The sequence below is a fragment of the Manis pentadactyla genome, chromosome 2, assembly GCF_030020395.1.
Source record: "Manis pentadactyla isolate mManPen7 chromosome 2, mManPen7.hap1, whole genome shotgun sequence".
NCBI lineage: Eukaryota > Metazoa > Chordata > Mammalia > Pholidota > Manidae > Manis > Manis pentadactyla.
In genome coordinates, this window is record NC_080020.1 from 201,230,958 (window position 1) to 201,252,974 (window position 22,017).

General features: G+C 53.6%; 2 long non-coding RNA genes across 2 annotated transcripts in view; one reads left to right on the forward strand and one right to left on the reverse strand.

The window, feature by feature from the left end:
• Nucleotides 1-22,017, reverse strand: part of LOC130682602 (uncharacterized) — a 165,701-nt gene that overhangs the window by 34,672 nt on the left and 109,012 nt on the right. The window lies entirely within an intron of this gene.
• Nucleotides 6,409-7,185, forward strand: LOC130682604 (uncharacterized). The gene is made up of 2 exons (XR_008995868.1): nt 6,409-6,496; nt 6,610-7,185. It is a non-coding gene; the product is annotated as an uncharacterized LOC130682604 (long non-coding RNA).

Genomic DNA, 22,017 nt, shown 5'->3' on the forward strand with positions numbered 1-22,017 from the left:
CTTTGCTGATGTAACCCAGGTGAACCCAGCCCACGTACCTTCAAGTTTTCCAGCCTTGCGGAATCACCTTTCATGCCCGATATCCCTGAGGGCTTTCTGAGGCTGGCAATTTTCTTCTCCCATCTCACTGTGCCTCTTCCAGTCTCTTCACTCCGCATTATGGCCCTCAGCCCTGTGCCTGCCATACCCTCTCAGAACAGCCTCTTGTTAAATAGATGCTAGCCTCCTCCTTCACCCCCGAAAGTACCAAGAACCTAAGCCTCCGTATATGGCTCCATTTACTCAACTTCAAGAGCAATGGAGAGATATAATAGCCCAGGGTGAAAAAAGACTTCAAATTCAAGGTCATACAATACTTCCTCAGAATGTGTTGGCCATTCTCTCCCACAGGGAACCTCTCCTGAGCAGTGTCCTGCTACTGGTCCCTCTCTGCCCCACATAGTATTTTTCAAGACCTCTCCTGGATGCCTCACCTATCCTGCTGGGTATGCCCCTTGCCCTCACTTTGCCATGCAGTTGCAGGCCAGCCTTACCCCTGCAGGTTATGCTCGGGAGCACTCAGTTTTCTAACCCTACAGGGCCATCCTTAAGCTTCCCCAAGCAAGAGGACCATCAGCCTAGCAGCGAATCACTCCCTGCCACAGAAGGCAGAGGAGGGTATAGTCCATTTGAATTTTAAATAATCACTTAATTTTCTCCCCACTCTAAATACAGGACCTCATTTGATCTTCAGAAACCCCCCCCACCCGGGAGGAGAGGTGAAGCCCTGGAGGCCCAGAGGTGTTCGTTAGGCCACTTTGCAAGGTCACACAGCCCTCTAGAGACAGGGCTGACCCACATGTTGGGCTTCAGTGCCCTTGCCTAGGGAGCAACATGCATCATCTTGTGACATGAGTCTTACTTCCTTTGTGTATGACTCCCAAGAGACAGCACTCGCTCCTTTGCCTAGGCTCCCCAATGCCTAACCAGCTTGGGCCGGGGGCAGCCATGTGCGGGGCCCACCTGTCCTGCCAACCGATTGAAACAGCCATTGTTCCGCAGTGAAAACCACCGTGCGGAGGGTAAACTGCTTCGAGGATGCGCAGTTCAGATGCAACCTACTTAACAGTCCCCCAAAGGCATCCACTGTGACTCCAGCCTCAGATTTCCAAAAGCCCAGTCCCCACCCACTGGCCAGGCCAGGTCATTCCCCAGGGACAGGGGTGGGGGAAGTGGAGGCGGGAAGGGGAGGGCTGGGCTGAAAGGATTGAGTTGAATAGCTGCTTTCTTTCAGAGGCTTCCCCCACCCCCAAGCGGTCACTGATTAACCCTCCAGACCAGATAATCCCTCCATGGGAGAAAAAAAATGTATGTTTATCCTGGGTCATAAAACGTCAATATTGACTTCTCACAGGTGAAGCCAAAGGGGAACGGAAGGTGGGGGTGAGGCCCGCTGGCCCTGTCTCTCATGGCCTGAGACACACTTGCCTGACCCCCAGGGGCCAGGGACACAGGTCTCTTTCCCCAGGGAGAGTTCTGGGTGATCAGGCTTCGTCGTAGCTGAAGGTGTTGGATTCCCACCTGCCTCCACCCCAGAGGCATCCCCCTGGAGGGGCAGGTCGGCTCTGGGACTTGGACAGGGGACGGGCCTGAGCCTCAGTTTCCTCACTAGTAAAGTGGGGACAGCATTAGGGCCCGGCTCACGGGCCTGTTTAGGGTGGTCAACCAAGATCACTTCCACTTATGAGAAGCACTAGAGGCCAGTGCTCCCCAAAGCAGCACTGCTCCCCCTCTTCCTTTTCTCCTTCTCCTGTCTCTTGATATGCACATCACTTTATGTAACTTCCTCCTTGCTCCTGGCTGAGGCCTCCTAATACGTACGGATTTGGGGTGGCCAGTGCCGGACTCACCCAGAGCCAGAAACCAGAAGTGGTTGGCAGGACCTGGGTTCCTTACCCTTCTTCCCTCTGGCCCAGAATGAATGAAGCCCCCAAACACTCTCTCAGGCTGGTGTTTCCATCGAGGGACTGAGGAGGGGTCTCTGGCCATGTGCTGCTCCAGGTGGGGCCACTGCGTCTATGAGAAGCTATGTCCTCCAAGAACCTCACACCTTTGTCCCAGGGTCTCCTCTCCATGGTCTCTCTCCTTCCTTTTCTGGGTAAAGGTATTTCTCCTACCCCTCTGTGTCCTTGGGGAGCACTGGGGGAGGGATTCGAGCTCCCCTGATCCTCAGCCAAGGCCAGGGGCCTCTCCTCCCCCGGCCCCAGGTGGGCCCCAGTTTACGCTGTGGGAGGCCAAGGCCCCAGCCCCAAGTGCCCTCCATCCAGCTGGCCAGAGGGGCACTGTCCCTGGGCACCTGGTCAATAATTAACACTGAGCAAACTCAGGCTGGCTGGGCCTCCCAGCAGGGTCAGGACCAGACAAAGGCCCTGCTGTTTCGCTAAGCTGCCATCTTGGTGGGAGGTTACTGGCTGGTCAGTCACCTCAGGGTGACAAACACCCCCGCCTCCAGCAGGGCCCTGAAGTGGCTGCTGTTCCTCAAGGAGGGGTGGAGATAGGCCCTGGAGGAGGAGGCCCATGGGTGGGGTTTGGCACATGCCTGTTTTTAAGCCTCAGTTCCAACGGGTGAACAAAAGGGGTGGGAGTTGGTGAGGCAAGGGTCTTTTGTGGGGCTCCCCAAGTGGGGAGCTTCCATAGCTGTCTGCCACAAGGTTAATGGGGGTCAGCGAACCTCTGAGAAGAGCTCTCAGCCCCCTCCTTTCTCCCTCCTTCCCCTCTGCCTGCCTTTCCTTCTGTCCTTACAAAATCCGTTGAGGATCTTCTGTGTGCCAGGCCCTTTTCAATGTCCCTCATCTCTCCCCAACCCCCCAAATTCCCACTCCTCCTTGATGCCTTTATTTGCAATGTTCCAATTTGGAAAGACTCCCCCTCTTCCCATCTGAATCTCCTTCCTCCTACAAGAAGTCTTCCTTGAGCCCACCCACCCTGACCCCATCCTCCTGGTCCCTCCTACACTGGGGCTCCTCTGTGCTTCTTATCTACCAGCACCCACCCTGCCTCCCCAGCTGCACTGTAAGCTCCCTGGGGGCTGGGAGCCATACACACCTCCTCCTCCCAGTGCAACTGGCAACGTTAGTAGGTTTATCAGCAATGCCACCCTCAGCCACAAGTTGAGCAAGTAGTTATTTTCTTGCAGAACAGCTCAGAGACAACTTCTATATCAGTCAGAGAAGTCCAGTGAACGACAGAGTTTGCCAAGTTGGCCACGCCAGCCCAGACCTCCCTCTAGCCAGCTGCCCAAGGTGTCTGAGAACTTCTTATCATATCCCCTTCCTCTTCCACTTCTGGCCCAGCCAGTGAACACCTTGGTTTGGGATCAGACGGAGGCATTTCTGGCTGACCCTTATGGCTGTGCACCTGATCTGGCCTTAAATGCAGCCCCCCTTCCTCCCTGTGGCAGCCTCCTCCAGGACATCCTTTCCTGAGCAGCGACAGAGCAGCTGCCAGTGACCCCCTCTTCCTGCCTGGCAGTTCTTGTCCTCTCTTCTCCCATATCCTCTCATTTCTCCCCTCTGTTAACACTTTCTCCCTCTCAGCCTCTCAGCACCCACCCACCTGTCCCTACCCAGGTGCCCTTAGAAACAAGAATTCACACGTAACACACACTCACCACTGCCTGCACTAGCTGACCACTGAAAGTTCAAGGTGACCCAGAAGTGATTAGAGGGAGGGCACCCCATCCTTAAGGAGACTGAGGGTGACAGATTGACTTTTTACTTAAGGCCGAAATAATACTGGATGTGGGGACCCACAGTGCCCCCACCCACCCAGCTGAGGTAAGGAAATGGGTGATGGCTGAGAGGCTGGGGCTGTGCAAGCTGGGGCCCGGGGAACAGCACCTCTGCTACCAGGCAGCTCTTCTTTAAAGCATTCTACACTGCTGCCCCCCACGTGTCCTCATCCTTATCAAACCAACAACACACATTTAAAGTCTAAAAAACTATCCTTAAGGAATCCAGGATCGGGGAAATGGCAGGCTGGAGACTGTGCAGGGCACATGGGCCCTGGGGTCCTCATCCCCCTGCTCCTCTCCCCGAGGTCCCGTGTGCCCCTCAGACCTCACCCTAGGGATTCTGAGGTCCCTTTGGAAGTTTCACTGGAGGACTCCTCATGCCGTAAGCTGCTCCTTCAAGAGGGTCCGCCCCAACAGGTGTCCTTGCTTCCATGGCCTGCCCCCGACTCCGTGCAGGGCCTCGGCCAGCTGACACCCACCTTTGCCGTGAGTGGGCTGCCCCCTCCTGAGGACAGGGAAGGAAGAAGTGGGGAGAGAACGGCTCCTCAGGTGTTTCTCCCTGACTAACCGCCTAAGATCAGGACACAGGGCACACTCATCGGCAGAAGTTTGCTCACTCTACTGGGAGCTGTTATCAATTATTTTGTTATTTATTCATACAGAGCCAATGCTCTCTCTACCCCACCCCTATTGCTATCAGCAAACGTTTCTGGGAACCTCCTGGTGACCCTCTCCCCTAGGGGTAGCGAGCACCTCCTGAGGGCACGAGCTGTTGGGAGCTGCTCAGGGAAGACATCTCCAGTGACAGTGCCATTGCCAAATGGATCTGCCTGGGGCTGAGCCTGGAGTTCCCTTATCCTGTGAGGATGCCTCCAACTGAACCAGTTCACAAGACCCTCTCCCTGGACCCCGGCTGCCAGCAAGAGTGGAGGAGCGGGTGCACAGTGCAGGAAGCAGGGACAGAGTGGAGCTGGGGTGCCCCCGGAGCAGCTCCGCGGGCACGCTCCTGGCCTCTTCTGCTCCCCGGCAGCACCTCCTGGCCCGGCTCTTCAGGCCCACAGTCACCAATTCTAGCACGATGGCGCCACCTGCTGTGGGAGGAGTGGGCACAGCTGACTTCATTGAGGGGTTTGAGAATTTGGGGTGGGCCTGCCTCTCACCTCACAGATCTCAGCCTCTGTTTTAGGATACAGGACGTAAACTTCAGTATGAGGTCATCTCCCACCACTCCCAGGCACTCTCAGGTGCTCTGGACAGCCAATTCTTTCTTCCTTCTCACTTTTCAGGTCCCCCCAAGCTGCTCAGGCACAGTCACTGGGGCTCTGGAACATTGGCCATATTTCTCATCTTTGGCTGGACCTCCCCTGGCTGGCTTGCTGCCTCCAGCCCGGGGCCTCCTTTCCTGGGGCTGCCCTGTGGCCACAGTCCTCTAATGGTCTCCCTACTGCTTTTCAGTTCTGTCCCAGAAATCCCCAACGCACAGGCCAACAACAGGTCTGCACACCTCCCAGGTGAAGGCCAGCTTCTTACCAGACTCAGCGTCCCCAGGGGTGAGGGCAGCAGATAGGGGTAGGGGCTGTCTGGGTCAGCACAGGGCTCGGCTCCTTGCCAAGAGAGCTTCCAAAACAGAGCATCGTGCTCAGTGCATGACCAGAATCGGACTGTTTGTCTGTGGGCCAGGTTGTTGCTTTGTCTCTAGGCATAACTGGGGGTTGCTCATCTTTCTGTAGACTCCTTGGAGACTTGCCATTTCCTTTCTATCCCTGGTTCTGTGCACACAGGCATAGCCCAGGTTCATGCCCTCGCCTCCTGGACTCACCCTCCTTCCATCATTCTGCTTACTGCCTGGACAATCTTTCCAAAGTGCCAAGCTGATCCTTTCATGCCTCTGCCTAAATTCTCACCTAATCTCCATGTTGTCTTCTGGAAGAAAACCAAACCTCCCCACCCGGCTAGCAAAGCCGTCCTTCTTTTGGCCTCTCCACTCTCCCAGCTGCCCCTGCTAGGGTCATGCCGGGATTGCCTCGTGCTCTGCCACGCCTGGGCCTGTGTGTTCACTGGTTTCCCAGCCTAGAGCAACTAACTTTGCTTGACTTATTTCTCTTCCCCTTCAATCAGCAGCTCAGAGCTCACCTGCTGTGAGCAGCTTTTCCTAACTACCCTCCAACCCTCTCTTAGGAAGGTGTGTTCCTCATGCACCCTGAGGACAGGGACCTGGCTTTTGTAACAGGCAGGCATGTAGGTGTAAATGAATGAATGAATCAAGCAAGCAACCTGGGGCCAGGGATGCTAGCCAGGAAGATGGCATGCTGACCAATCAAGGACTCTGCAGTCCAGCCCTGTGTCTGCTGCCCTCCCCACCCCCCTGAGCCCTGTTCCTCACTTGAGCACCCCCTTCCTTGCCTCAGTTCTGAGTCCTTCAGGAGCCCTACCCTGCCTGCCCACTGGGAGTTCCCTGGCAGCCTCTCTCCAGTCTCAGAGTGCCCTCTCCCCACCGCTCCTGGTTGTCCAGTGAGCCAGAACGAGCTGCCTCACTTGGCTGGGCCCCCAGAGGCTTCCCATCTGATCAGTCCACAGGTGCCAGGCCTCCTTCCAAAAGAAGGAGCTCAGGGCAGGATAAATGTTCTTCTGCCCACTCCCAGGAAGCGTCTTGCTCCCTGACTAGGTGACTAGGTCCTGTTCTCAAAAAGCCCATATCATTCTGCTCAGACACCGTATTTTGTGGTAGGGACATTTCACCTATCCTGCAGTACTACAACCTTTTTGAGAGCAGGAAGATCACATAGGATATTGTGACTTCTGAGGCTAGGTTGTCATAATAATCCCTGCTCTTCCAGATGACTTGCTCTGGAGGAAGACGCCACCATGGTGTGAGGATACACCAGCAGCCTTACAGAGAGATCCGTGCGGCCTCCTGCCAATAGCCAGCACCAACTCAGCATGCGTGTCTTAGAATCAGAGCTGCCAGTCTCGGTTGAGCCCTCAGATGACTGCAGCCCCAGCTAACATCTCGACTGCAACCTCATGAGAGATCCTGAGCCAGAAGCCCCCCGCTATGCTGTTTCCAAATTCCTGACCAACTTGAAAGAGTGTGAGATAATACGTGTTTATTGTGTTCAGCTGCTAAGTTTTGGGGTAATTCATTATGCTGCAAAAGAAAATTAATACAGATTTGATGATTACATGATTCTCAGCTGACAAGGTGAAACATACTGTGAGTCTCAGAGAAAGGTCTGAAGACTGGAATTGAAAGTACACAGCTGCTCAGGCAAACTTGTATAGGCATGTGTGTGCTGGGGCTGAAAATCTCACACTACAACTCAGATGGAAAAAACCAGCATCTTAATTTCTCTTGTACTGTTCTCACCTAGATCTGATAAGACCATTGTTGACAGGCAAAAAAAGAAGAAGAAGAAAGAAAGAAAGAAAAAGGAAGGGAGGGAGGGAGGAAGGAAGGAAGGAAGGAAGGAAGGAAGGAAGGAAGGAAGGAAGGAAGGAAGGAAGGAAGGAAGGAAGGAAGGAAGGAAGGAAGGAAGGGAGGGAGGGAGGGAGGGAGGGAGGGAGGGAGGGAGGGAGGGAGGGAGGGAGGGAGGGAGGGAGGGAGGGAGAAAACAGAAACTTTTAACTTGCCCATTAGAAGCATCTCCATTTCTGTATGTTTATTTCAGTCTCCTTTGAGTAAAATGCTGTTTTCCAGTTTTCTCACCCCTGCCCCTTCTGCTAACATAATTTCCTCCTGCAGAGAGACAGTTAGGTGATCTTGTGGTGGTGGGAGAAGGATCCAGGGTCTGTGTGGAGTCCCCTGTGTTCTTCCACAGGCACAGATAGGACAGGGCTGGTCCAGCCTGGTCTCTGGGGCTTGCTGGGGGTCAGGGTGCAGGGGGGTGTTGCTCAAGTGTGTGGCCCCGCACACAGCTGGTGGTACAGATCCTGCCTCTGTGGTCCCTGAGACCTAGGACCCCCAGGCCACATTCTCCCCAACCACACCAGCGGAGGCAGAACTCCGTGAAGACGCCTCCCAGACCCCCTCCCTCAGCCATATCAAACTACCCCTTGGGAAGCACCTTATTACACTGGCACCATCCTGAATCATTGCTTTGCTCAGGAGGTTCCTTAACATTTCCCACAGTTACAGTCAGAGCATCAACACCCACTCAGCTCCTTGCAGAGAGATTTACCCTCAGACATGACTGGGGTACCCCTCAGCCCACCAAGGTACCCCTGGGGTGAAGGATGGCTCTGCCTTCCTGGTTCTCATGTTCTCCCTTCCTTGTGTCCTCCATTCTGCTCCAAAAGTGGTTGGCAGCGACATCTGTACATCACACCCTGCTGTATCCCTACCTGATGCCTTACTTTGAATCTGCCGGCCACTTCCTTGGGCAATAAGCCACACCTTAGCCTTCTCTGGGAAGGGCTGCAGGAGAACAAGAACCGCAGGGAGATGGAAACACATCACTTCACATGTGCTCACATGGAGCTTACATCTGCAGGCAGAGACACACGGTTGGGCTGATACCAAGCCCCCTGTACATCCGGGCACTCGCACTGGGGGTGGGCTGGACCTGTTCAGAGAGCACAGGGCTTTCTCTGCATTATCCCAGCCGGATCCTTGCTCTTCCCTGTCAAGATTATTTTTCTAACCCTGCCTCTCAAAGGCTTTGGGAAGGAAGCAAAGAGGAGGAAGCTGTGACTCTATTCAGATCTTCCAAAAGATACAGATCTGGAGATGTCCCCTAGCTGGTGGACTTCCCCAGCTTAAACTGTCCCCAGCCTCTTGAGGGCTCTCAGGCAGGCATCTCAGGCCCAGTCCCCTCCAAACTCCTCCGTCAGCTGCCCTGGGATTCCTGCTTTCCCACAGGCACCTCCAATTCAGCCTGTCCTGAAGTGACGCCCACTCCTCACCTGCCCCCCTCCTCCTCCAAACCCTCCTCCTCTTTCTCCCTTTCTGTAAGCACAAGATCCTCTCTTCTCCCTAAACAGCTCTTTTCCCACCCTTCTCGCTCCCACTGCGTTGGGTCAGGCCCGGTTTCTGTTTCCCATCTGGACCTCCTCCCTCCGCCTCCCCTCAACCCCTTCAGGGTGACCACAGGACTCTTTGTAACTGGTAGGCCTTATGAATTCCCATCCGCAGGGCCAGAATCCTTCAGGAACTCCCTGGTGCCCCCAGGATAACGGCCTCTGGCAGAACGGCGGGCTCCTTCCTGGGCCCTGGCCCTCCCGCTGCAGCAGTGACGGCTCCCCCCACGGGCCTGGCTCTCCCTGGCGCCCGCCTCTGCCACACACCGAGCTGGAACGCTCCAGCTCTCCTGAGTGCCTGCTGAACTGCTCATTTTTCAAGATCCTGCTTGAGTCACCCTCCTGGGAAAGCGTCCTTAGTCGGAGTTAATCATTCTCTTCCAGCGTTACCTTGTTCTGGTTTCTCCCAGGGCCTCTCTCCAGCCCTCCACCACAGCTTGGCTGGGCACCTGGGCCTCCGCCTTGCACGGCTGCAGATGTCGCCTGACCTGCACCCCTGCCCTGCTCTTGCCCTTTCAAGCTACTGTGGACACAACTACCCAAGCAGTCAACACACCCAGGTCTGCTCAAAACCCTCTGGCACTTCCCATCCCACTCACAGGAGAAGTGAAAACCCTGCAGTGGCTCTGAGAGCCCCTTGGCCCGGCTCCCCTTACCTTTGGACCTCACTCCTCCTCCCTTTCCCTCCCCACCCCAGCCACGCCAGTTTGCTCACTGCTCCTGAACACCCCCAGGCCTCCCTCCTGCCTCTGGGCCTTTGCACATGCCCCAGACCCCCACTCTCATGTCCCTCGCCAGCTTCAGGTCTTTGCTCCAGTCTCACCATCTCAGGGAAGCCCACCCTCCCTGCTCTGTGACCACAACAAGACCCCACCTCCGGATCCCCCTCACTCATTCCATAGCATTTATCACCTTTGAAACATTATTGATCTTATTTTTTAGTTTTATTTTTTATTGTCTGTCTCCCCTTCCAAAAAATCTCTATTCTGTTCACTGATAGATCCTTTGAGCCTAGAATAGTGCTGGCACATGGTATGCAATAAAAGATGAATACATCAGTCAATCAAAGCTCTTTAACGGTTTTTACTTGGGCTCAGTGGTCAGTGAGATCCTAGAGATTGAGTCCATGCTCACTCATTTTCTGGATCCCCAGGGTTTAGACCACTGTCCTGGCCATGGTGGGTGTGTGAGAACCATCAAATGAATGACTGAATAAGGGAGAAAATCAGGACCTAAACAGATAGGAGATGCCCTGATGTAAATGCCACCATCACCAAATTGTTCCCGGGCTCTCCTTCATCCGTGCCAGGACCCTGCTTCCTCTAGCGTCCCGCCTCCCCCTTCCTCTTGGGCCCAGGCCCCACTGGCTGTTTGGAAGGAGCTGATAAGTTAATCTCCACTCAGGTGAGGCTGCCTGAATCCTGCACAAGAACCTGATGCTTTCTAAGAAAAGGTGTGTGTTGCTACCAGGGGCCAATCCCCTAACCCAAAGGGTGGAAGCAAAGTGGCAAAACATCAGATAGGATGTGAGGCTGTAAAAGGTGTCTGGGGGCCTGGATCAAGGCATCAAGCCAGCCCTGGGTGGAAAGCTGCTGTGGCCTCTGTGGAGGGAGCCTGGCCCTTCCTGCACATCCTCCTAAGGGCACGGCTCTGAGACGAGGAGCAGAATTTAAACTCCACGCACAGGACGGGAGTGAGAAGGCACAGCAGCCAGAGGCCTGCTTCTCCCTAGCCCTTCCTGGCTTACCCAGCTCCTTCCAGGATCTAAGAGGCTCCCAAGGAGGTTGGAAAGAGGATGGTGAAGGGTGGGGATGGAGCTTGGCCCTAGGTCCAGGCTGGACCCCCAAAGTGGTGAGCCTTGGGGGGTTCAGGCTGTTTTTGCAACCGCAGTCATGTGTTTCTTCATGTAACCTGAGCCCCCTGACGAGGCATGAGTCTGCACCCTGCTCCTGAACCACATCTGCTTCTCATTTCCGCCTCAGGAAAATGGCCCAATTTCCATGAGCTGCTGGCCCAAGCCAAGCCTGGAGTGTCTCAGTGGCCAACCCCACCCAGCTGGATTCCATTACTAGGGTGGAGGGGTGAGGGCTGAGAGAGTATTAGAGGCAACAGGGTGTGTTACGGAGCTGGATGGAGGCGGGGAGGCTGAGTGCTTGGGTTGGCTCAGCCAAGACCTTGCTGTGTGTCCTTGGGGGAGTCCCTAACCTCTCTGAGCCTCAGCTTTCTCATGAGTAACACGTGAAATACTCTACTGAGGAAGGTATTATTAAGAGTTGGGGACTAAGGTGGCTCTTTGGTGATAAAAACAACAGAATTTTACCAAAAACAGAACTAAGGAGGAATTGGCCTAGAAACAGAACCACTAGACTTGGCCTCCACCAGGAAGCTGGTGGGGGCCCGGAACTCTTTTCCTACCCAGGCAATGGGCTCCTCCCCTCAGTAGTTTGGGCCCACGTCCTTGCGCTGGTGGTCTAAAGCCAGGTTTCAGCTCCTCATCTGCCTGCATTTATGAAGCACCTAGCACGTGTCCAGCCCTGGGCAGGGGCCAGGAGCCCAAAGTGATAAACACAACTTAAGCTCCTTGCAGGGAGGAGGACCACAGGTAAATAAATAAATGCAGTCCAGCCCAGCAGAGTGGAAGGGAGTGTGGACAAAGTGAGGCCAGAGGCTAGAAGTAACATGCTCTATTTCTAGTTGCTTAGTGGAGACCCTTAATTTTCAAGCCCTTCTTAACTTGGTATTTCTTTCTAACAAAATCTGCAGCAAACTCCATCCTCTTGTCAACAAAGACAAGGGCCTAGCACACACCCTCCAGATACCTTCCCTCGTCCTCCACATTTCTAGATCCCAAAGCAGTTCCCTCTGTGGAAGCTCCTCCGTGACTCTGCAGAGGGAGGTCCACAACTGCCTTGTTGCCCCCAAGACCCCTGGTTTGCCCTGCCACCCCTGCCTTGCATGGGCCCTGCCCCACCATGCCCCCTGTTTCCTGGGATTGGACTGGGGCTGAAAGCCACAGGGGGCGGTGGAATTGAGAGGAGGGTGCCCAGCATGACAGTCTGCACCTCAGCTTTGTCCCCAGCCAAAAGTCACAAACAGTAGGATAAGAGCACCTTCTGGGGACATTTTGGGGTCCTCACCCCATCAACATGTCCCTGACTGTATGAAACCACAACCCTGAGAGGCCTATGTTACAGATGAGGAGCCTGAGGCTCAGAGAGGCTCTGCAACTTGATCAAGAACAAGAAGTCAGTAGTCTGAAACCTCATCTTTCTGACCCCATGATTGGTGATCTTTGTACCAGCATGGCTCTGTTTTTGAGTACCTAAGTTAAAAATCCTAGTTCTGTCACTTATTAGGAATGTGACCTTGAACAAGTACTCAAGGTCACTGTGCCTAAGTTTTTTAAATATGCTTTTTATTTAATAAATCAACTCTTTTGAAGAATAATTTGCATACAATAAATGCACAGATTAAGGACACAGCTTGATGAATTTTGACGTATGTACACATGCATTTAACAACCACACAATCACAATATAGAACATTTCCCTCACTGCAAAGAGCCCCTCATTTCTGCTTGGTTTTCCCATCTGCAAAATAAGTGGCAAACAAGAGCATGCCTCCTGATGTGTTAGGAAGCCTAAATGAGATTATACTGGCAAGATATACTTAGCAAGGCACCTAGGAAGGAACAAGCAAGCGATAAACATGTACTGTCTTTATGGTGCCAAGCTGCGTCTCACCTCCTGTCCTCTCCCCCAGGTTGGCGCAGGGATGGGGGCAGGTGCTGGGACAGTCTCTCTGGAGCCTTCCCCTCCCCAGCCTGAGGACATCAGCCTGCCTAAGAGAAGAGATTTGGGGAGATGTGGTCCTGGTCCTAGAGGTGGCACAGAACCTCTGTCTGCTTCCAGAAGGTGTGACGGGGCTGGGGATGAAGGAGTGGACCCACCTTTGCCCTAAGTCTGACCCAGAATATAAGTCTTCTGTTCTTTTGAGACATTTACAGGTCTGTCCAGGCACTGGTGGCAGGGTCAGCTTCATGAGTTTGCCACCTGTGCAGTCACTCAGGGCCTCAAGCTCAGAAGGGCCCCACACTTGGTTTAATGCTCTGATGTTACCTTGTTGCAATTCTTGACAATTTTTGAACAAGGGGCACTGCCTTTCCATTTTGCACCAGGCCCACAAATTAGGTAGCTAGTGGTATGGCAGGGAAAGGTGGAGCAAGCTGTCTGGTCTCCTCCGTAGGGAAGCTGGCGCCATCACCCCTGACCCAACACACACACACACACACACACACACACACACACACACACACACTCACCACACACAGCACACACATTCCCTCACCACTTCCATGTCCCCTCTCTGTCCCTTCCCACAGCGGGGAGTTCAGGAGGGCCTAGGCCATGCAGAGCCCTCAGCTGCCAGGATGCTCCAACAGAACCTGGAAGCCTGCGTGGCCTGGAAAGCCCCTTGGGAACAGCTCTGCTCACAGGGCCTGCTGACCGGGCCACCCAAATTCCCATCCTCTGACAGTCCTCTCCAGCCGCCTCCGCCCAACTTGGCTGCTCAAGTGTGAAACCACAGCTGGTGCCGGCCAAGGGGGCTTGGGCTTCATCACATTCAACTTCCCACAGCTCGGCCAGAGGCCAGGCTCCAATGGGGCCACTGGCCAAAGGCCTGGGCTGGAAGGCAGAGTAGGGTAGGGGGTGATTTCCAGTCCCCCCAAGCTTCTTAGGCACCCCAGAGTACCTCTCAGGCCTGTGTACTGTGTACTATGTAAGGGGACCGGATCTTGTAGGACTGGGTATAATACCAAGGGTGCAGAGAAGGTAGGCCTCAGAGACCAAGGTATTGAAGGCGATTCTAGAGCTTCACTGTCTAGTACATAGAGTAACTGCCTGCTTCATGTGACTATTTAAGTCTATGTTAATTTAAATGAAAGAAAATTAAGATTTTAGTTCCTTGGCCACTCTAGCCATCTTTCAAGTGCTCAACAGTGGCACGTGGGTTGTGGCTGCCATATTGGACCACACAGTAGAGAACATTCTTTTCAGCACAGAACGTTCTATGGAGACATGCCTGCCAGCTAAGACAAACTGCAGGAAACACTAGTAGCTCTACTGCCCCCTGGCGGGAAGATGGGAAAAAGGACTGGGTTGAAACACCTGAGAAACGCTCAGTCCTCTCTGGACCTCAACAGGGAGGAGGGGGACCAGGCACTGAGGAGAGTCAGGAGCCCAACTCCACCGGGCAGCTCCAGCTCCCTGCTCCCAGATTGGAGGGCAGGCTCCTGGGCCCCTGTTGAGTGACTAGAGGCCCCAGAGAGGGAGGAGGTGGCCTAAGCAGGTGCCCTTCCTAGCAAAGGGCTCCCAGAGCCATTTGCAGACAGGAAATGTCATGGCCTCCTCCCGCATCGTGGCTAGTCCTGGGGAGTATTTGCATGCTCTAGAAGAGAGGTCCTCAAACTTCAGCCTTCCTCAGAATCACCTGGAAGCTTGCTAAAGCATAGCTAACTAAGTGAAAACTCTGGACGTGTGTTTTCACTGCATTTGAGTCAGGTTGAAATATAGGTAATTGAGTTCGGATCACATTTAGATCTGTCTGGGTCAAATCACTGAAAGATACTGGGTTGGTTTAATCGGGCACATCATGAAGGGATGCAACAGAGGGTGATGAGGAGGCAGACCTCAGGAGCGAATGACGGGGGGAGGAGAGAAAGGAGTGGGTGAGGGAGGGGAAGGGAAAGGGGGGAGGGGTGCAGGGAGCAGCCCTTTGTCCTTCCACGAAGTGGTTCCTACTATGCGCAGCCTCAGCTCCTCACAGCCCCTTCTAAGCTGGTAAGTGTGCAGCTCTGAGAGGTTCCACAGGCCCCAGCACACACAGAATCACAAAGGAGTCAGGCTGGACCCCATTTCTGTTGCCTCCCCTCTCTCTAATTCTGAATACTTTCAAATGGAATAAGCCTGGAAAGCAGGGGAAGGCTCAGAGCTGTGAATACATTTTTTTTTGTTTTTCAGGCTCCTTGGGTTCTGACAGGAAGCTGAGCTGAGTGCAGGTATCTGAGTGCTCACTTTCAATGGTGCTTTTTGGCATGTCTTTACACAGAATAAACAGTCACAGCTATAAATATCAGCAGGCATGGTGGCCCGCTCAGTCTGAGCCCCCGCCCGGTGGGGACACCGTGGGACTTCCCGCCTGCCGTCCCCCTCAGACTTCCAGCCAGCACCACCCTCGTTGCATCTGGGAAGGGTGGGGATCTATAGATTTTGGGTCAGGAAATCCAGGATGAGTGAAACCCCAAAACTGGCCTCTCCTATTTTCAGGAGATGGACTGTTTTCAGCATCAGTGAAACTATAATCGTATAGCCAGCTGTGAAGGTTCTAGAATGACCCTCTCACAGGTGAGGGAACAGAGGCACTCCTGGAAAACTTTTAAATGTCCTTCCCAGAGCCTTCCCCCAACTGGGGCTGAAGTCCCACCTCCTACTTTGCCCCCTCCCACTCCACCCCCCACCATTTGCCTCCACAACAAAATCAGCCTTTTGATTGACTGCTTATATCTGAGCAGCACCTAAGGTTCTTTCTTCCACTCTCCCTCCACATCTGCCTTGTGATGAAGGCAGGGCAAGACATGCTCCCATTCTACAGATGGCCCAAGAGGTGAAGGTGTGACCACACAACTCATCACCGGAGAACATCCTGTACCCATGGCCTGATCCCCAGCCTCCACCACCACGCCTCCCACAGCCAGGCTTTGGCGGCCTGCCACCCCCACTCTCTCCCACACACACCGCCTGTCTCCTCACCGGCTCGGGAGCACAGTTGATTTAGAATTTCCTGCCCTTCTGACAATCTGTGTGCACAAAACAGGCTTTCTTTAAACCACTTTGGAGGGCATCTCCTCTACGCCTTCCTCTGGCTTCATTAATCTAAAGCGGGATAAATCTTTGGCATTTAACCACCTGATTACAAACCTGTTCCTGGTTCCTGTCCCTGATGGGAAGCTCACTTCTCAAAGGGTCAATTAACAGCCTGCACACGGGTGCATTTAGCAACGAGTACAAAGCCACACACATAAATAACGTCTCAAGCGGAAGAAGAGGGTGCAGATGGTTTGTGACTTTGCAGTCCAGAGCTTTTTAAACCGGTGTGAACCACGTCCTGTCGGGACCCAGGACCATGAGTCAGGGTCAGGCTTTGAGGTGAGCCAGGCCAGAGGCACTGGTGGCCAACTCTTTGCTCTGTTGAAAGAAAAGCCTCAAATGAAAGCAGAGCCCTGAGCCAAGATGTGGGGGAGAGGAGGCCTGGGGAATGGGCCTGTTGACCAGCCAGGACTGAGAAGAATCAAGGACAGGCAGAGCAACAAACTGGGAGAAACGCCTAGAGACCTGAGTCCCAGCTCCCTGGGGAGGGGTGCTGAATTTACCAAGGGAGTCTCCAGCCTGAAAGTCAGACCTGGGGCACAGGGTTCCACTTGCCCTGCAGTGTGTGATGCCAAAAGGGATGGCATGGGGTTGGGCAAAGAGTGGAAGACAGTCCTGAGGAAGCCTGGAAAGTTCTGGAAGTGGTCCAACGACACTCATGGTTTTCTGCCTTCTTCATGGGCAAACTATCTTTCTTGACCAAGTTGTCAACTCCCAACTGGGGCTCGCAGGCCCACCCGCCCCCACTCTGGGACACATCTGCGATTTTATAATGGATGGCCATGGCCATGTAGGATTCACTTTACAGAAGTCAGCTGTTTGCTGGACTTTCACAAGGTATCTGAATCCAAAAAAGAGGAAAACAAAAGCCAAGAAACAGAGGGAGCAATGTAAACACACACTGGACATCAGTGAAAATGAGACACAGGAGGAGGGAGGGGGAAGACAAGATGGGAAGGCGAGATTTTGGTGTTCAGTCTTTTGCCATTTTCTTTGTTTCTCTGTTCCCTTCGTGTTTGCCTGACTCAGCCCTTAAGCAGGTCCCCCTCTGCATGGAGAGCCCACCACCATCCTCACTCAGACCCTGTCCCCCATGGAAGCAGGTTTTAGGGTCTTGGGAGGAGGACAGGGCACCAAGAGGATTTCCACCCTAGAGATGAGCACGCCTCCTGGTGGCAGAGATGGGCCTTGTCTCGAGGACCACTTGGGCTGCCCCTCCTGACCCAGGGCTGACCTGGCTGGGTGCTCAGGCCAGAGGCCCCTCCCCGTGCCAGGCTCAGCACCCTGGGGGCGAACGAGCAAAGAAAGAGATGGGGCCAGAGGACACAGGCCTGACAGCAGGGCTCTGTGTCCAGGAGCAGCGGTTTCTCCCTGAGTAGTTTTCCACTGTTTGCCTCTCCCTCTGCACACAGGCATGCTCAGAGTTCACATGATGGCTGCCACCCTCCAGAGGGTTATTCTGGGCCAGTCACCTGCTCACTGACCATACCTGTTTTGATTTTTGCCATCTTTGCTTCTTCGGCCCTGCACCCATGTCTGGGATATGGCCCCTCTGGAGCCTGAGCCCCCATCCCACCCCCTCAGGGCCAAAATCTTGGGTCCTCCTGGGAAATCCCAAAGGCACCATTGTTGCCGGGCTGAGGCCAACATTTCTGTTTTCTCAGAAGGATCAAAGCCCCATCCCAACTCTGCCAGGAGGAAGCAGTTTTGACTCGTGCAAATATCTGCAGCCCATTTGGGATTTTACTTTGGTGAGAAATAAATACACAGCCATCTGCAGATGATGGAAATATGACTTAAGTAACTTTTTGGTTGAGGTTCTTGGGCCAGAGCCCAGGTGGAAATAAGACCTTGTATCTCAGTCTCCCCTGCACACTTTTGAAAAAAAGAAAAAGCAGAGGGGAAAAAACGTGGGTGGAAACTGAAGTTCAAAATGGAGTGTGCTTTCTTTCTTGGCCTGGGACAGGAAAAATAAACACCAAACAGCTACTCCATTCAAGTGTGCGTTATCTTGCTCATCCTCGCCAAGAACTCTCTCTCCTCCCTTTTCTGACGGGGAAGTACTGCGTCCACAAACAGCCCCCACGCCCACCCCTAACCCAGGGCAGGCAGACAATGGGCCAGAAATCCCAACTCAGCCAAGGCCTCTCCCTGCAGCCCCCAGAGGCTGTACGATTGGGAAACACAGGCTATTTTTAATGTCTTATTTGTCTACCAACTACAGCTCCACGGGCCTGAGAAACAGTATCATTTGTGGGAGGTAGCCCTGATTATTTTTTTAACTTGCACAGACAAAGCCACATTTTCAAAATGTTCAGAAAAGCCAGACTTTCAGAAAAGCAATACTCTTCAACTGTGACCTCTTCCTTCCGCCCTGCAGGGAGTGCTCTCTCAGGTGTGTTTGGAAAACGGCCCCCCGCCCCCACCTGCCACCAAGTGCTGGTCAGCAGCAAGCACAGCCCCCAGGTCCAGAGCCCAGGAAATGGAATGAAGGGCCTGAGATGCCAAAGGAGAGCCAGCAAAGGAGGAAGGAGCAAGGGAGTGAGAGCAAGCAAGTGAGCAGTGTGTGGTCAGAGAGGGGTGGAGTCCCCCACTGGTGAGGGGCCCATGGCCTGCCCTGGGGGGCCCATTGTGATGGGGCCCCTGCCCTGGGGAGTCTTGGGGAGGAAATGGCTTCCCAGCAGCGATCCAGCCCCTCAGATGCATGGGGTGTGAAGCTTTGTGCAGTGGACTTGTCCAGGAGCTAAGAGGGTGCCCCTGAGTGGGTCTACCCAGGCTGGGCAGAGCTTGGGCTCTGGGCTGAAAGGATCTAACTCTAATAACAGCAGCCTCTCTGTTCTTGGAACTTGCAAGGGCGTGTGCTGTGAGGGCACCAGCTCACACAGGCTCCAGCCCCTGCCGGCACAAAGAGGTGGGGAAGGATAGCTGCAGAGGGTGGGCGGAGGGATGCATGCAGGGATGGATGGAGAGAGCCGTCCGAGTGAGACAGAGAAACAGAGATGAAAGAAACAGAAGCATAAAGATGCAGAGAGATGGGAAAAAACTCTTTTGCCTCATAAAACAAGGAAGAAGAATGAGAATGTTCTTCTTTGTTGATGCCCACCCCCAGCCCACAGCTATTAGGACAGAAGGGTGACCACTCAAGAGCACCAGAATAAAAGGACACCCACAGGGGGTCATTTCCTTTCTCCATCAGCTTCTGGCCTACAGCCTAGAGAGGCGGGTAAGTGTGGAGGTCAGCCAGCTGCTACATGGATAACAGCCCCAGTGAACCCTCTCTCAACTGCGATTCCCCCACCAGCCCACGCTTACAGAGAGCCCAGCCTTGAGTCACACAGAACTTGCCTAAAACTCACCAACTGGATGACCTTGGGTGGGTCTCTTCCTCAATTCTCATTTGTGCAATGGAGGTAATAATAGTACCTTCCTCACTTGGGTATTGTGAGAATTAACTGACATTGTGTGTGTGTGTGCACCCGTGTGGTGTGTAGAAGGCTGCTCATGTCTGGCACACAGAGAGGACTCGATAAATGGCATCTTTAATGTGGCATGTGGCCAATAATCGGAGGCAGTTGTTGCTGGTATTTCCAGCATAAGGTCGGGTTGGGACTGTGGGGAGGAGAGCAAAGAGGTGGCAGGAGCAGAGGGCAGCAGAGTCTGGCCAGAAGGGGTCAGAGGGAAGCAACGCAGGAACCATGTGCCTCAAAGCTGGCCCATATGTGGCACCCCTGGAACTGACCCTCCCAAGGACATGACAAAGGGCCTGAGTTCTGGGGGGAGGGCAGGTCCCTCCTGCTGTGGAATGAAGGGCCTGAAATGCCAAAGGAGAGCCAACAAAGGAGGAAGGAGCAAGGGAGTGAGAGCGAGTAAGCGAGCAGTATGTGGTCAGAGAGGGGTGGGGTCCCCCGCTGGTGAGGGGCCCCAAATCCCCAGTGGGCAGAAATCCCTACCCTAGGGACATTTTTCCTTTTATGAGATGTTTAGAAAGCCCAGGGCCCAGAGGAACAGAACAGCAGCTAGATAAGTCAGCAGAACAGGACTCAGGACCTACCCTGCCCCCCAAATACATTTATGGGGCAAGCGAGAAACCAAGGAAATTCGCTTATTCTGACTGCCCCAAAGAAGCCAATTCCTTGTGGAGAGTTGCTGTCAGCAGCCAGTTTAGCTGACCCCAGCATCACTATAAGGGAACTGGTCCTTCTGTCCCAGGAGGCCCAGGTTGTGGGGAGGGGACAAGCATTCATCCTTTTTGGCTGGCCTGCAGGAAGCCCCCCACCCCCACCCAGACCCACTCACCCAGACTGCCACAGAGCTTGCTCTGCCCCTGCAGCTGCCATTTGGGGACCCAGGCTCAGCTCCCACCTTCCTCCCAGAGAGGGACCCTGGCGACTAACACCTCCCATGTCTCACGAGGCAAGGTAGAAGGGAAATCAGACTGCATGGGCCTCTGGGAGGCAGTCCAGAGAACTGAGCCATAATCCTGGCTTAATCCCTTTATAAAAGTCAACCTGAACCTCTAGGTGCTTCAAAAGCCACCACACCTCTTAGAGCTTCATTTTTCTTATCTAGAAAATGAGAACTAATAATTCATCCCTGTTGGGAGTCAGTGAGCCAATTGCACATATATAACCACTTAGATAACATTCGAACCCATTCCATTCATGGGTGGTGACACAGAGCAGTTGGGTGTGTGCTAGTTGGCAGTCTAAAGACTGGCTTTCAGTAGAACTGGGTGTTTGCATTCAAACCTCACTGGAGGGTGGATAAAATCAAGGTTGGCTCTTCCAGAACCTCAAGGCAGCACGGTGAATGGGAGCACTGTCTCTGGAACCAGATGGTATGTCCCCTGGGCTAGGTTAGTGCTCCACATCTCAGCTTTCTCATCTGCAAAGGAGGGTGATCATAGCACACCAGACATTTAAGCTGGTGTGATGATTAAATAAAGTACATCCGTGTCGATCCTTTGGCGCAATGGCTGGTCACACTAACGCTCGGTGCAAGTGGCCTGCCTGCGATGGTAAAGGGTAAGATGCCCTCTCGGAACTGAAGGGGAGAGACTGCCAGATAATGTTGAGTGGGAAAACATGGTGTGAGAGCAGGCAGGTATGCTACCATCTGGGCAGGGAGTGGGGAAATCAAACTATAGGCCCCATGTGCTTGGAGTTACACAAAGATATTCTGGAAAGACACCTGAGAAACTAGTAAACGGGGTTACCTTGTAGGGGAAGGTGATTGGGGATGTGAGGGAGCGGGGCTTTGACGGTACACATTTTGTACAGTTCTGATCCATCAGCCATGCAAGAAATTACCTCTTCTGAAATATTTTTAATGAACATTAAAAAATATGAGCTAGTACCATTATTACTCTGTCTGAGCTTCATTTTCTCCCCTAAATCAAGAAGGTGGTCCATGTTCCACCTGCCTAACTAGGGTTTTGTAGGGATTCAGAGAGGAAGTGAATTCAAGTGTCCTGAGAAACAGGAAGAGGCTGGGGCCGTGAGGAGGAGGCTGGGAAGGAGGAGGAGGAGGACAACGAAAGAGCAGCAGAAGAAGTGGGAGGCAGGGTGATAGGGGTGGCTCTCTCCACCACTCTCCCCTGCAGGGCCCAGTGGGAGAATCACTGAGCCTTTGTCCCAGGCGCTGAGCCCCAGTAAAGTCAGACCTGGACAGTTTGCTCTGGCCTCAGCCCCCGGCCTCTTTCCTCAAACACCCATCATGCAAGGAAGGCCCCTCAGCCTGCCAAGGATTCCAGAGAAGGTGGATGTAAGTGGGTAGGGCCAGGAGTGGGGTCTTTGACACCTGGCCAGAGCTGTTGGGAGTAGGAAGAGGTCCCAGGAAGAGAGTTGTGAGATGGATGAGACATTGCAAAGGGAAAGGAGAGACTCCGGCCCACAAAGACAGAGGGTGGCTGGACCATGCCGAGGGTGTGGCAGGTGTGGCCTGGTCCCAGATGGGGAGAGTCATCGCATTTATCCCCCTGACAACAATTCTAACATAGATTTGATTACCATCCAGGTGAAGAAACTGACTCAGAGAGTTTCAGATCATTTTATAACCAGCTACTAAGTAGCTAAGATCCAGACCTAGGCAGTGTGGCTCCACCTACACAGGACCCCGTTGTACCTTATCACCCCAGGTCAGGGCTGGTCACCCCTCGTGGACCCTGTTTATAGCTTCAGAACAGAAATGACTATAGCTTAGCTCAGAAACATGAGGCAGCAGCATCGTATGTGACCAAAGAGTCCCTCCTCCCAGAGGTTTCCACACTAGATGCCCAGAATCCTTGGGCAAAGCCTGGGAAGG